At 33.1% G+C, this 16,565-nt stretch overlaps 1 pseudogene; it reads left to right on the top strand.

Moving 5' to 3' along the window:
- The first annotated feature begins 9,301 nt into the window (after positions 1-9,301).
- LOC143631051 (ACD11 homolog protein-like) lies at positions 9,302-16,284 on the top strand (annotated as a pseudogene).
- The last annotated feature ends 281 nt before the right edge of the window (positions 16,285-16,565 follow it).

Here is a 16,565-nt window from a genome sequence, read left to right as displayed (position 1 = left end):
CGGATGGGGATGTTTTAGTTATAACTCCGTTAGATTATTGTAACGTTCTTTTATTTGTTTTTAGTTATAAACTGAAATGCATGTTGGAAAATATATATATACATGTTCTGAAAAATATATTCTCGCTAATTAATATACTTTCGATGATAAAAATATTGAAAATTAAATCTTAACATAAATGACTAAATGAATATTAATAATGTTAGGGGCCGTTTGGTTCGTTCAGATCTTAATGATCTAGATATGAAAAACTTTTGTCTTATTCTACAACATATCTGAGTTTGAATGATTCAGGTGTTTTTCTGTCTGAAATTAAACAGTCTAAAATCTGAATGAATAAGTTATTTCCATCTGAATGGTTCCTTTCAAATGTAAACAAACAACCCCTTAGTATTAATAATTTTTTTTATATACTCGGCAAAAGATGACGCTTACATCGATACAAAAGGCAAGTAGAACCCCAAACGTTTTTTTTTTCTCGCCTGCTTCCCTTATAATTATATTATTATATACATGTGTGTGTGAGAGAGATATATATGTATATATATGGGGCTACAACACCATCACACCTCAAAAACAAAACCCATTCTTTGCTGATTGGAGACCACATGGCGCCAAGCTCCCCAATTTATAGTCCCTCCGCTAAACATAGCGTAAGGTGGTTCCTTACTGAGGAGCTTTAAAGCTCCTCCATGTCATCATCACATAAGAAATGAGGCTTCGAAGCCATTATTCATAACGTCCTGCTATGGTTTAAAGCCTCTTACCACCCCAATATATATATATATATATATATATATATATATATATATATATATATATATATATATTTGTATGTGTTTGTATGAGAGGGAGAGAGAGAGAAAAAGGAGGGCCCACAAATATACCACAAAGGCGCATGTCGTTCCAAAGCACCCCCCCTCACCGCCCCTTAAACCTTGCCCATTGGCGGTGTTCCACGCCCAAGGCAACCCACTTTCGCGCCCATAGCGTAGAGTGTAATGGCAAGCATATCAGACCTTATTAATTATTTACATACATACATAACTTAGAATTAAAACCTAAAAGCCATACAAACATAAGTTGATTTAAACGACCTAGCAATGTACATGTACCGAACGAATAAGTGTTAACTATTCTATGTGAAACATAAAGATAATGAAAAGAAAGGCCAACGTTGGGTGCACCAAACGTATTGATGTTATGTTTGGCATAGTTTCCTCAATTGCCAAATGAAAGTTATTTTTTTCTTTTTCCTTTTTTCTAATGTTTTCAAATTAAAGCTACTCCGTATTACTTAAGGTATGAGGATAGAGAATGAGATTGATCGAGTCGTTATTCAAATTCCATAAAAAGGATACCAAATATCTTGTTCCCTAATTATAACTTTTGTATAAATTTATATTTCTAGGCCAAATAGAGAAAGTGTTCTATAAGTATATGATTACTTTAACTTTTATTAAAACAAATTCGGACTTTAAGAATTAAGAGCATATATTATACACACATGCTGTCGTGCAATTTCTTTTTGAACAACATACTCATACAATTAGGTTTTAGACATCAACAAGAAACCATGTTGTACATATAATAATACATTTTACATAATTATATTTCTTACAAGTATCGTGCTGTGTGATAGAGCGTATGACTCGCATTCCTTCGTCATTAGCCCTTCGTGAAGAAAGTTAAAACTTATCATCGATAAACTTAAACAATGCATAAAACGTCATACGATGATCATCTTCATCAACAATATTGGTCACAAGTGAGCACCCTCTTTTGAGTGCTCCAACGAGACTGATAACTTTTTCTTTATAGTTATTAAAGAAAATGTTGAAAATTTTGAACAAATCCATGCTACAAGTTTAGATCAATATGATGATTGGAATACCCAAACGTACCATAAATTACAAAAAAGGCAAAACAGAGATCAATATTGAAATTTAAACTTACACTTTGTCTTCCTAAAAACACAATAAGTTATTATATATATTCTTGATATTTTATTTGTGTGGTGTATATGAAAAACAAGAAAGAAAAGAGAGTTGATGTTTATTTCACCAAAGATTATTGAGACAAATTGGGGTGAATATTTGGTGGATGTATGATTATAATTAGAACCTAGAAGAAGTTTCTTTATTATTGTTGGGAAAGTCATGTTCATTTACAAGGAAAAAGGGTCAACCAATTACATCTACTTATTGCATTACTTATTTGAAATAATGGTCACTATCAATTCATACAGCAAGGGGAAATATGTAAAAAAATTTTATTATTTTATTTGTTGTTTTTCTGGGAAAAATATGTGTTTTATCATCTATACAATGTGACAAATTATCTAAATTATGGCCTGACTTTTATGTTATTATATCTCATGGAAAATATTTATATGATTAAAATAAACAAACTACTAAATTTCACATGATTCAGTTAAACATATATAAATTTTGATCAAAAAAGTTTGTATTCACCTTTTCTTATTTTCAAACATATGTAAATATAACTTCATTAAATAGGTTTTACCAAAAAAGTAGTTTAATTTCACAAGTTTTGAAAAATCAATAATCACAAAAGGTGAAAAGTAAATGTTTACATCTTTGCCTAATAAAAGAATATTTGAATTTTCATATTATAGTTTAAGAAAATTATATTCTTATTGAGCAAATAATAACTTTTAATTGAACCCGCATATATCAAGAGTTAATTACATAAACGGTCCTTGTTATTTGTCCAAAGTAGCAGCTTTGAGGTCTAACTTCAAAAAGTAGCAAGTTTAAGATTTGTGGTTACGAATTTTGTGCAAGGCCAAGGCACATGGGTTCTTTTCTAATAAAGAAAAACTTTTTCTAGCAACTCTTACAAAACTAAAACCACGTATCGTAAAATTGTTATTTCTTAAACTTAATTATGCCCAAAACTTCAAACTTGTTACTTTTGACAAACCACATGAACACCACATGAATCAATTACGTAATGAACTCTTAGTAGCATTTCATCGTTAAATTATTCTGAGAGGTGTGTTTTGATTACACATTTTTAAGTATGTTTAGGACACCTTTGATGTCTTTGACACAAATGAATATAATATAAGTCACGTTCAACTATCGAGGTTCATAGATTCAATTTACCACCCAAAACCCGTCAATTTAACACAACTAGGCGCGGACCTACCCTTACGGGATGAGGAGGGGGTTGGCTAGAAAAAAAATTTGTTATATATACAATCTAATTCGTGGTGGTCAATTTAAGTGATCAGATTTGTTTGTCATATCAAAATACATATGTTTAAAATTGTTAGATAATATAAAAACTTGTGGTGTGTATTGGGTCGTCGGCACCACTTTCCCAATTGTGAGTCATTGTTACCAACTTGTCAAATGTTTCTTTCATCAATGTTGAAAGTTTCTTGGAGTCTTCTAGAGTGTGTATTGGGTCGTCAACAACACCACTTGTAATTAGTCGTTGCTAGTTGCATTATTTGGTTATGAATTAGGAGATTCATTCATTACGTATCGTTTTCACGTACATAAAGAGAAATATCAAAAGACGTAGTGTTTACATTGGAAAAAAAATTGTAAATGGACAATAAGTTACAAGTTCATGTTGGATGGAAAACTAAGTCATTTAAAAATAGCATTCATAGATCGTGGGGTTATAATATTACTATTTATTACTAGTTGGACATGACTAGCATGTTTGAAATTGAGTTTGAAAAGTACTTATTAGCTTATTTGTGTTTTCAAAAAGCCAATAAGTTAAAATGTATTTGACAATTACAACTTTTTTTTATTTTAGCTTTTTGAAAGAGTTAAAAAAATATTTTTTCAAACGCCCCATATCCTGACTTTTCAAAATTATTTTTTGAAAAAATCAATAAACATTTTTCAAACTCAATCCCAAACATGCTCAGGTAGCTCCACACCATTCGGCGTTAGGAAACCAAAGTATAAAAACATATGGTATAAACATGTGATCCTTGTTAACACACTCTTACTCGTATTTGGTAATTTTGCATAAAGTGACTTTTAAAGAAACCTGATCCATTGTGATTACTACTTTCCAAACGCACAAGAGGGGAAACCCTAGTCAGATCGATACAACTCATGTTTCCTTAGTATGATCTGTCTATCCATCCAAAAACCAAAATGTTAGCCGGTTTGCTAGCGTTAACCTTTCATCCAACATAATAATCAAGAAATTCACAAGGAAAGAGAGAGTTGTTAATTGTACCCTAAATGTTACAAGCTTAATATTTTAATTTTCAATCGTTTAAGAGAAAAGAGAGCTAGAGTTAGTATACCATATTAACATATTTAGTATTTTAAGTAAACAAATTATCTTCTTTATAGTTCACAAATCCAACGTGTGTGTCCTACACAACACTCTTAACGTGGGATATCTACTCCACCTTTCTCCATGGTACCAACACAATCATATAGCTACCGATTCCGTTTTTTTTTATTAGTGCCACGCGATACTCGTGTTTAGTATACGGGTCTGCCCTAAACACACGGTATTTGAAATCGGTTTGATATTTTTTTATACGTTTTTTCATGTTGCCTATTTTATTCTTTCTGCGTTGAGGAGTAGAACCAAGCTGGATTTGGACTTGTTTTATATTATATTTAAATAAATAAGAGGCATGTTTAGTCTCTCAAATATAGTTTAGCTCTATATAAGAAGGTTGACCATGAGCCGGTTTGTTAAACGAGCTCTATGATCTTGATTCGATTAGAATCATGCTTTTATAACTATAGGAACAAATCTGTTTATGTCAAAACATCGAAAGGGTCTCGCTTTGAAATCCATGTTAAAGTGTTAAGCCCAAAGACCGGTTAATTTATATTCTCTGTTGTTGAAGTTGAATATAAATGCACAAACATGCATAAACGTGACAAAGTGGGTCTGTTTTTGTGAATTATGAAGTTAATAAACAATAATAGCCCATGCTTCAAGAATTGGCAGAGGCAAAATGTTCAACTTGTAAGACTCATTCAAGAGCACCATGCTCATTTATTCGGGGTCAGTATAAGAACCTGTTATCAAGAAATTTATAGAACTACGTCAATATCATGCTAACTAGTAGAGTCAGGTTACATAAGTGACCTTCAAAAGGGTTAAGAGACAAAAAACCACTTGAAAATGAAAATGCATTTGAACATGAGACCTCTCTTAGAGTGAATCAATCGCTTACCAGTGCGCATCCCGCTTGGCGGTTACATTATGTGTCCTTGATGCCGATGAGATTGTGTTCTTGATTCAAAGTGAAAACTACGGAACTTGTAATAAGTTATCTTTAATCTCAAATCAAGCGAGTCAAATAAAAAAATTAATCTAAAAATAAAACTTTACAAATGTAGTTGTGAGTCCCTAAAAAGGGTCTATTTTAGTAATATTTTTTTTGAAATATGTCCCGTATAGAACTATACATGGTCTATATGGGCGGGGTATAGCCCACGTATAGCCATATACGGGACGTATATGGGGTATCTGGTGTCTAAGAAACCTCAAATACAATCAACATATTATCTATGTACCAAAAGTAATTAAAAAATTAAACGTGACCTTGGTTTTGCTAGCAAGACGTTAATTCTGAATTCTGATAATTACATGCAATGTCAGTCAACTGGTCAAGTGGCCCAGCAACTTTTTGAATCCAACACCTGTCTCAAGATCCACATGCATAGGACCACCATCACTTGATTCACTATTCACTTCTACAGTCCGGTTATATACAAGGTCAACCGATCCCACTGTTTTAATGTAACTATATTACTGATTTTGACTATTTTTATACATTTGAGTGTGTTTTTTTAACCCATCAAAAGAGCAAATTTGTTTCGGAAAACAATAAGCCCAATAACTCTCCTATCCTATCAATTAATATCCATTTTATTAAATATAAAAAGCCCAAAATCTCTACTCACTAAGCCCACTTAAAAGCCCATGTTTTTCATTTAGACGACAAACACAAAGAGTGAAAGAGGCAGTGCATAACTACAAATAGTGGCACATATGTGAAGATGCTAGGGTTGTTCATGAGCCGAGCCGAGCCGAACCGATCGAAGGCTTGCTCGTTGCTTGGCTCGTTTACACCCGAACCAAACCGAACGGCTGGAATTCGAACCGAGCGAAAACCAAAACGAGCCAAAATCGAATCTAGCATTTTTTGATTGAACATCAAGAAATTTTGAGCATTATTTATTTCTTTTTCATTTAAAAATTTTCAATAAAAAACAAATTTGAAGGTTGTATATAATATATTTTTTAGAAATAAATTAGTGGTTTTTAGACAGACGTGTAATAGATTATAAATTTTTATTAAAAATAAGTTTGAAATGAGATATAATGATCATGTAAATAAACTTTTACTAGTAGGGGTGAGCAATAACCGATCGTTAACCGAAACCGAACCGAAAACCGACGAAACCAAACCGATATAACCGAAAACCGAATTAACCGAAATTAACTGAACCGAACCGAACTCTTCATTTTTTAATATTTTCAAGCCTTTTTTCCCTCTATTTCATGTATTATATTTATTAATAGTTTAATACTATCATTTTCATGCATTTATATCTCCATTTCATGTACTAATATCTGAATTTCATATATTTATACATTCATTTCATGTAGTTATGGATTCATTTCATGTATTTAAACATTCATTTCATTTATTTTTAAACAAAATTTTAGCTCAAATTTGATATTGGTTATTAACCAAAATTAACCGAACCGAACCGATAACCGATCGGTTAGGTTGGGTTATTGCTAATAACCGAACCGAACCGAACCGTGCACACCTCTAACTTTTAGTATTCTAAAAACTTGAAGCGAACAAATAAAACTATAAAATTGACAGAATATGAAAAATTTTAAAAGGTAAAAATAAATGTAAGCTTACATTTTTGTGTTTTGTCTATATATTTATATATTTAATTATATATAATATAAATAAAAAACATTCGAGCCAAACCGAACCGAGCAGACCTTTGCTCGTTGCTTGCCTCGTTTACAAACCGAACCGAGCAGAGCGGCTTGTTTTCAATCGAGCGAAAAACGAGCGAGCATTTTCCGAGCAATTTTCGAGCGAGCGGCGAGCGAGTTCGAGCGACGAGCGGTTTGGACGGCCCTAGAAGATGCTAACCTTAAGTTACATAAAAGAAAATTGAGGAACCACAAAATATGATGGCCTAAACGAGTCGCTTACTTGTCAAAGCCCATGAGTCGCCCTTGGGTAGAATGATATTTTATTATTTTTGAGTTCGATTCAAATAACGAATACAATAAACAACTTAGTATTAAGACTAAAAGGTTAAAAACGCCCTTACCATCGCGCCCCGCAAGCCAATGGTGCCTTATGTGGCTATCATAAACAAGGGTGTCAACATACAACACATAGTCTAACAAAATACCAGTGAGTTGTATTAACAAAGTTCCACTCAAGTTAAAATTTGTAAGACTGATCTATTCTATAGTATTGGAAAAGCCATTAAGTTAAAACTTTTAATCGGAGATAAATAGGGGCCACTAAAAGTTTTTGATCTAAAGTCTACACAAAAAAATTTGCCTCGAGCTTAAACTGGTACGGCGTTATAAACCGGTATTACGAATAATACCAACTGTTAAAATTACAAACCGTTTGCCCAACTTACCGGCCTTAGAGAAACAAAAGTCAGAAAGGGAATGATCGTGAGTGGTGACTAGTGACGGCTAAGAAAGATAGAGTGATAATGTTTTAGGAATTTATGGTATAGGATAACTTATAATATATATCTATCTATAATATATATAAACGAAGACATAAAAATCCTAAGTGTCGCGATGTGGTCGCTCCCCATTTTTTTGGAGTCACCAGATTTGCTTGATTTTTAAATGGAGGCTTCTCATGCATTTGACCCGAATTAATGGGTATGAGTCTTATCAAACCCAGATATTCCTTAAACGGGTTATATCATCTCATTAAATTAAAAATTATTCTCACCAAATTATTGATGTAAAAATTCTATAAAATTGAATATAATAAAAATTAATATCTTATTTATTTTAATAAAAGATATATATATATATTATTTAAATTAAAAACCAATTCGATTATAAAAATATAAATGGGTCTTGAGTCTCATCAAAACCATGAGTATATTATTAACTTTCATAAATATTATTTATAATTAAAAAACCAATTTTGTAGTAAAAAAATAAACGGGTCTTGGGTCTCATCAAAACCATATAGCTTTTAAACCAGGTTATAACATCTCATTTATTTGTAAAACAATTTATAATCAAACCATAAGTATATTATTAACTTTCATACAGTAAAAAAAATATAAATTCATAAAATAAATAAATATTAGAACAAACAATATAAAACAATCCCCCGTAATACGGGGGATAAAAACTAGTATATATATATATATATAGGGTAAGGATCTTAAGAGAACCCTTTGCAAATTGAGAACTTTGAGAACCATTTTAGACCACTAAAAACACATTTAAAAAAATATTTAAAAAAATCATAAAACAAAAAATAATAAAAATTTTAAAAAAGTAAAAAACCAAAATTTCTTATATTCCATTCCGGATTCATTAAAAAAATAAAACAAATTTAAAAAAAAAACAAAAAAAACGTCGTATTATACACATATGTATAATTTTATATAATCTTTAGTTACGTAATATACACATATGTACAATATCATTTATCTTAAATTATACAAATATGTATAAAAAACATGTAAATGTACATATATGTATATATTATACATATTTGTATATAATTTAGCTAAACCGAGTTTTTTTTATGAAACCAGGATGATAAAATAAGAATTTTGGTTTTTTTTACTTTTATGATTTTTGTGTTTTTTTTTATTTTATGATTTTTTTTATTTTTGAGTTTTTTGTGGTCCAAAATGGTTCTCATAGTTCTCAATTTCAAAAAGGTTCTCTCATGATCCTCATGCTATATATATATATATATATATATATATATATATATATATATATATATCTAACAAGGTACTTAACATGTATTTTACCCGTTTAGACACGAAAATTAACGGGTAAATACGTGTCTACCTGTTTAGTACACGAAACCTGTTAAGGCCTTACCTGTTACATGTTAAAGTTGTGTAGGTACGTGTCGTGTATTCGTGTATAAATTGCCAGCCCTAAGTAATGTTACAAGCCTAAGATTTATTAACATAGTTTTTAAAACACTTTGTTTTGTTATTAAAGAGCCAGCGACACAACTTGTTGATGATAAATTCGTTTATGTAACATGTGGAGTGTTATGATGAACATGAGGAGTTATGATGTCGATGAATTCGAAAATGCTGGAGCTGGAACCGCTCTTTCGATGATTGTGGATGCATTTGAGGAGTTATTTGATTCAATTAACAAGGATGTTTCGATTAAATTCCATTTGAAACCGTTTTGTGACGCGTGTTTGTTGATTTCCGTGTTGTTTGGTTCTCTTGGGCTTGGCATTGCTTTCAAGTTCACTAGGATGGAATACACCTCCAAGGATTGTTTATTCTCAAAAACATTGTTATAGTTTCGTAACTTACTTGCAAACCTTAGCTTAACAATAACCTTGTGTATGAATGTAGCATTGAACAGTTAAACTCACAACTGACATTAATTGATTCATTTAGGGGTGTTAGAAAAACCGTTAAACTTGCCCAACTCGCTCAAATCAAGTTAAATCGGCTGCGTTAAGACTTAAGAGTGAATAGATTATGTTAATGGTTTGGAAAACCGGGTTTCACGGTTTGGTTTACGCTTTAGAATCGCTATCAAAACAGAAGGACGAAATATTAAAATATAATAAAAATATAACACTTTGAATGTTTATAATTTTTATAAAATTAAAGTATTTTTTTTTTCACATTTAGATATTAACAATTATAAAGCTAACAGATTGGTTCAGTTGTGTTAGGAGGGAACCGGTTCGTTTATGGTATGTAAACCGGGTTACATGGTTTTGTTTTTTGTTTAAAAACTAGGTTTCATGGTCCAGTTTAGAGTATGGTGTGTTACAAGTTAAAAAGCTATAATTGTTTTTAGCATATATGGTTTTAATAAAAATATAAAACTAAAATATTTTTTCATCTAGTCAAACAATCATAATACATGTTAGTATTTTTAGTTATAATACATGTATTTTATTGATTTAGCCAATTTTGCGCTATTAACATTTTCTCATAAACCCATGCTCAAAAGGTTTGATATCTTTTTGAACCTATCATTTTATTACACTTTTAAAACCATTTTAGTTAGTTCGGCTTAGCTTTTCCAAAAACCGTAAGCTCATAAATTCTGTCAAAGCCGGTCAAGCCCGACCGTAAACTATGATGTTATAACTTAAAAGATTGTGAGAAGTGAGATTGCATTTTTAATCTAGTTTCATAACTGATGGTTTTTAGGTGAATGATCTTGCCGATGCAACAACCATTTGTGGCACTTTGAGTAAATTAATTGACTGTAATGTGAAACTGACACAGTGAAATAAGCCAAAAGCCTTACCCGTAAGTTTCGAAGAGTATGGCAAGGTCTAGATCTCATCATACATTTGGAACTAGACGTGCACAAAAAAACCGGTTCCGGAACCTAACGGGTGGAACCGAACCGGAACCGGTTCCAGTTCCAACCCGGTTGGTACAATACCCGGTTTGAGTATTTTTGTACCCGAAAATCGTACCCGGTTCTCCTATTTGTATGTCAGTATCAGTTCCAACCCGGTTCCTACCCGGTTCTTAATTGGAACCGGTTCGGTTCGTACCTGGAAAAACCGGTTCCGACGGGTTTTTTTTGAAGGGTCAAACAAAAGTCAAACTAGCCGTTGGAACCGGTTCCAACGGTAATATAGCCGTTGGAACCGGTTTTTTAGACACCAATTAGCCGTTGGAACCGGTTCCAACGGTAATATAGCCGTTGGAACCGGTTTTTGAGACAATAGATCCGTTGGAACCGGTTCCAACGGTAATATAGCCGTTGGAACCGGTTTTTGATGCCCAAACCTATATATAACTTGTTTCCACCACTTGTTTCACCACCAAACTCAAAAACAAACTAAAATACTACTCCTTTAGCAAACCCGTTCCTTTACCCGACCATCCAACTAAATATTATTATGGCACCCATAAAAAAAACTAACAAGAAGGCTAAGAAGAGTGCTTTTGTTGCCCCCGTTCCTGTTACGGAGGACCCAAAGGTTGTTACGGTAGTCAACCATAACCGCAACCAAGACATATGGAAGAATTGGGATTTGATTGTGGATGACGAAGGTTATCAAAAGGCTCGTTGCAAACTATGTGGTTCAATATTAAAGCACGATTCCAACTCTACTTTGAGAAAGCACATCGAGAAGCCATATTGCAAGGCGTTGAAAGGGATTGGCACGACTGATCAAATTGACTTGGGTAAAGATGGTACACTATTTCGTTACAACACGACTCAAGTTCAAGATAGAATGGCAAAGTTCGTTATTCAACGAGGTTTGCCGTTTAACCACTTTGATGACCCGGAGTTGACGTCGTTGATTCGCGAAACTCTACAACCGAGATACACACATGTAAGTCGTACTACCTTAAGACGTCATTGTATCAGGTTGTGGGAGTGTGCTAAAAAAGAGTTAATCGAGTCTTTTCATTCTTTAGAAGCCATGGTTAGTTTAACTACCGATGTTTGGTCGGCACCACACGGGTTGCCCGAATCATACATATGTGTCACCGCTCATTGGGTTGATCCGGTGACATGGCAATTGATGAAACGCACCATCGCTTTTGAAAAACTTCCCGTTCCCACATACCGCCGAAAAATTGTTTGAATTACTTGATGAAGTTATAACGACTTACAACTTGAGAAATAAAATATTTTCGATTTCGTTTGACAACGCTTCAAACAATACTAAGGCGGCTGAAAAATTTATCATTAAATATTCACCACCTTGTTTCGGGGATTTTTTTCATGTCCGATGTGTTGCACATATCATCAACTTGGTTGTTCAAATAGGTCTTGACAATGAAAACATTTGTGATGATTTAAAATACTTTAGACTTATGTTACAAGATGTCTTCAAAAGTGGTAAAAGAAGACATCTTGAATATAAAAACTATTGCAAGTCGGTTGAAAGAAAGTATTTGGGGCCGAATTGGGACGTTCCAACCCGTTGGAACTCAACTTGTCATATGTTAAAGTGTGCTTTTGCCCAACGCCAAACTTTACAAGCTTTTCATAACAATCTTGTTGAAGAACGCGAGGCCGATATGTTTCCGGAAAGTGTTTGGGTCCAAGTCGGTTATTTGTTGGAGTATCTTGACGTGTTCAAAAAGTCAACAACAAAATTATCGGGAGTCTATTACCCTACTAGTTGTTGGGTTTTGCAAGAATTGTACTATATGTCTTGTGTTTTTAAAAGCTTTGCAGAGAAGAACAAACTCTTCGAAAATATTGTTGCGTTAATGAAAGAAAAGTTCATAAAATATTTTGAAAACATACCGCCGGTCTTTACTTGTGCCGCCGCATTAAACCCCTATTGGAATGTTAATGGGATTGAAACAACGATTGAGGAAATATTCGACAACTTAGGTATGCACGAGATTGACCCGAAGTTGTCGACGGAAGCGAAGGACAAGTTCAACAAAAACCTTCAAGACCTTTATGACCATTATTTTCAAATGTATGGTCCAAGCACGAGATCGTCTTTTGTGAAAAAAACAACAACTAGTAGGCCGTGCAATGACCCACTCATAAACTTGATGAATGAGATACGTGAATCGGCATCTAAGAGGCAAAGAGGAAACACACCAAGTAGCGAACTTAGTCGATATAGTGGAGCAAACTATGTTGAGGGCGCAACGGTCGACGAAATTCGCAATATTGATTTGTTGGGTTGGTGGAAAGGTAAACAAAACGAATTTCCCATTCTATCCGCTATGGCTCGTGATTTGCTTGCCGTACAAGCCTCAACGGTTGCTTCCGAATCGGTTTTTTCTCTTAGTGGGAGGGTGTTATCTATGCGAAGAACAAAACTAACTCCCGAGTCTCTAGAGGTTTGCATTTGCCTAAAGGACCATTTGGATGCGGTGGATCGTGTACAACACAAGGCGAACTTTGAAGACGAAATACCAATAGAGCGTCATATTCATGATGAGGAGGCGGAAGACGGGGTTTCTTCCGATAACGAAGACGAGGGTGAAGACGAGAATGAAGACGAAGAAGAGTTGTAATTATTTGTTTTGGTAAAATTATTTGTAACTTGTTCAACTAATATTTAGTTTTGATTTGTTTTATTATAATTACTTTTGTTACTCATGATTAATTTTTGTTACTTTTTTAATAATGACGAACATTTTATTTATTTAAAAAATAACTATTACAAACATTATTAAAACATAAACGATACTAAACATAACAACTAAAACATAAAAAACAAAGTCCGTCGTTTTAATCCGGGAATACTTATTTTTGGGTTGTAGAGCCGGACGACTCTCCCACTTCCGTTTTTTTAGCTTCCAACCTTCTTTTCTCTCGACAATACTTATTCGTATGTTTTCGTAATGTCGAGTTGGACCCTGCTTTAAGAAACTTCGAGCAATATTTGCAACGTGCCAACTCATGTGAGTCGGTCATGAGACACAAATCGTAATGAACCCAAACATCGGGGCATCTTGTTGTTTCGATCACCATAACAACGTCATCATTAGTTGCCATTTGTTGTCGGTTTAAAGTTAATTGTGGTTTGGAGTGTGTTTTATAGTTTTGGAATTGGTTTAACAAGTACACAAACAAACTTTGCTATTTATAGTAAGAAAATAACCTATTTGTAGTTAAAAAACCGGTTCCAACGGTCAAAAACGGCTATATAGCCGTTGGAACCGGTTCCTAACGGCCATAATATTTAAATTTAAAAAAAAAACGGTGGAACCGGTTTTTACGTAAAAACCGGTTCCAGTTCATACCTACCCGGTTCTTAAAAGTTAGCATATCTGGGCATCGGTTCGGGTCGGAAACCGAACCGGTTCTTGATTGGAACCCGTTCCATTTTACAACCCGGTGTGAAAAACCGGTTTCGAACCGGTTCGGGTTTTCCAGTTGAACCCGATTTGTGCACGTCTATTTGGAACTAGGTTGATTTTAATGTATTATTGTTATTAAATATCATGCATTTATTGCTGTTCAATATCTTTAATACAATTTTTTATGTGAAATGTGTTGTAACTAAAACATATATAGTTACAAAAACACGAATATGTTTTATGAAGAAGAAAAATAATTTTGGAAACAAAAAAGTTAAACTAATTTTGTTTATCAACTAAAGAAAAAAAACAAATCAATAATTTCTGAAAACAATAGTATCATGTGTGTTCGCATAGCTTGTTCTTAGTGTGGATACCCAAAATGATCTTTTTAGACGTCACTATTTAATTATATAAGATAACATGTAATCTATTATTATTATTATTATTATTATTATTATTATTATCCATAGCTCTTAACATTTCCACAAAGAACATCTACAAATTTCATCACCTATGCAATTTCCCGTCCCCACTTGTCTTCTAGCCATGCATTGATGATAACAAAGCATTCGATCACATGGTTTAAGCTTCCAAGTTTCTGTACACCATCCTTCACTCATCATCGTCATGCTTCCTGAATTAGTTATACATACAGAGCAATAAAAAAATAACATGTGAGCACAAAAGTGTAACTCGTTTATAAGAAGGTTAAAGGTAAAAACATGAACGATTGATAAATAATAAGTAATTTGTAGCCTACCGAAAGTTACAAATATGACTAGGACTACAAAATAAAGTTTCGCGGACAACATGCTTGTGATATTTTGGTGTATTAAAATAAAAGAATTGTGCATAGCAATGTTACTTTTATACTTGAAAAAAAAATTAGTTAATCACATCACAAAAATATAATTTGATAAATAACAACAATAAATACACAATATACTAATAATAATAAATAACAATAAATACATTATATTAATTAAAGATATTGACTATCAATGCATGATATTAATGATATTAAATAACAATAAATACATTATTTAGTTGTAGTTTGCACCCCTGTAGTAAATACAGTGTTGCTGGCTGCCCCCTAATAGTCAATTACGGGCATCCAACACCCTGACGTCTGCAAGATGGTGTAGCTTGAGTCCTACCGTTAAGTCAATCGTTCATTGACTATTAAATTCGAATGAAAAACTATTATACTCTTGCAGTTTGCAACTCTGTTGTTTGATTAAAATAATCCCTTTCACCAAAACCGAACTCCCTGAGTTTGTAAAACCATCTTCCACCATCACTGCTACCACCGTCGGATACCACTTCCTGCTACCAACATCCTAGATCATCAACATCGGTGACGCTAAATGGTGACGGACGACTATGGTGAGTCACGTAGGTGGATCGGAATCAAATTTACGTGTTTGACGAGTTCATGAGACACCCCGACAACATTAGAACCATTTCCGGCAAATCTCATTGAATGAAGAAGCTTATAAACAAGTGTGTGCACCACACCACACATGGGCGGTTAGAACCGTGGTTTATGCTGGAATGTGTGCTCTTCCTACAAGTGATCAACTTCTGTTGTTTATATATATAGGGGAGGGTTATTTTGAGAACCATTGTGAGTTTTAAGAACTTTAAGAACTCAATTTTGAACCACACATTTAATTAAATAATATGAAATATGTGGTTGAGATTAAATTTAATTAAAAAATGAAGCAGGAGAGAGAATAAATATTTTTGATAATTACACAGGTTTAAACGTTAGTTACACATGTGTAAAAAATTGATTCGGTGTGTAAAAAAATACCGTAATTTTTTGTACATCACTTACACTTACGTATTACACATGTGTAAAAAAAATTCAAAAAAAAAAAAAATTGTTACGTTGAGTTCTTTCGAGTTCTTAAAACTCAAAGTGGTTCTCAAAAGAAATCAATCATATATATATATATATATAAGTTGTTTGCTTTCCAACCTTTTATTTGAATGTTATTGATCAAATGAGTTCTTTTTTCATCAGCATGAGGATTCTGTGTTTAACCATGATACTTAACACTCTAATAATAACTAATGATGCAAACCATGTTTTAGTTGCTTATGTAAAGATACATATGGTTATAAGTCACAATGTTTTTCACCTAATAATAATAGCTTATCAGTTCATGTTGCTATAGTGATAACCTCACATATGAGTATTGGTATTTGCCTTTTGTGGCTCGAATGGGACTTCTATTACGGGTGGTTTTATTAGTCACACTTATTTTGGCTACTATTGTTTAGTTTCTTACCAATATATGATGCTTCTTGGATTCGTGTATTGAGTTAAATCATAACATCAATCTAATAGATGCATTCGTAAATGTATGTGTCTTTTCAAAGTCGATTCAAATAATGAACACAACAAACTACTTAGTATTAATATTAAGATTAAAAAGTGAAAAGCGCCCTTGCCTCACGCTCGTCAAGCCAATGGTGCCTTACGTGGCTGTCATAGACAAGGGCGTTAGCACACAACACCTTGCCTAACAAATT

The sequence above is a fragment of the Bidens hawaiensis genome, unplaced genomic scaffold (genome assembly GCF_021521415.1).
Source record: "Bidens hawaiensis isolate Kalapana, Puna unplaced genomic scaffold, B.hawaiensis_p1.1 tig00005935_1, whole genome shotgun sequence".
NCBI classification, from domain to species: Eukaryota; Viridiplantae; Streptophyta; class Magnoliopsida; order Asterales; family Asteraceae; genus Bidens; species Bidens hawaiensis.
The sequence above is the reverse complement of the archived record's forward strand: the minus strand, read 5'-3'. Positions and strand labels throughout refer to the sequence as shown.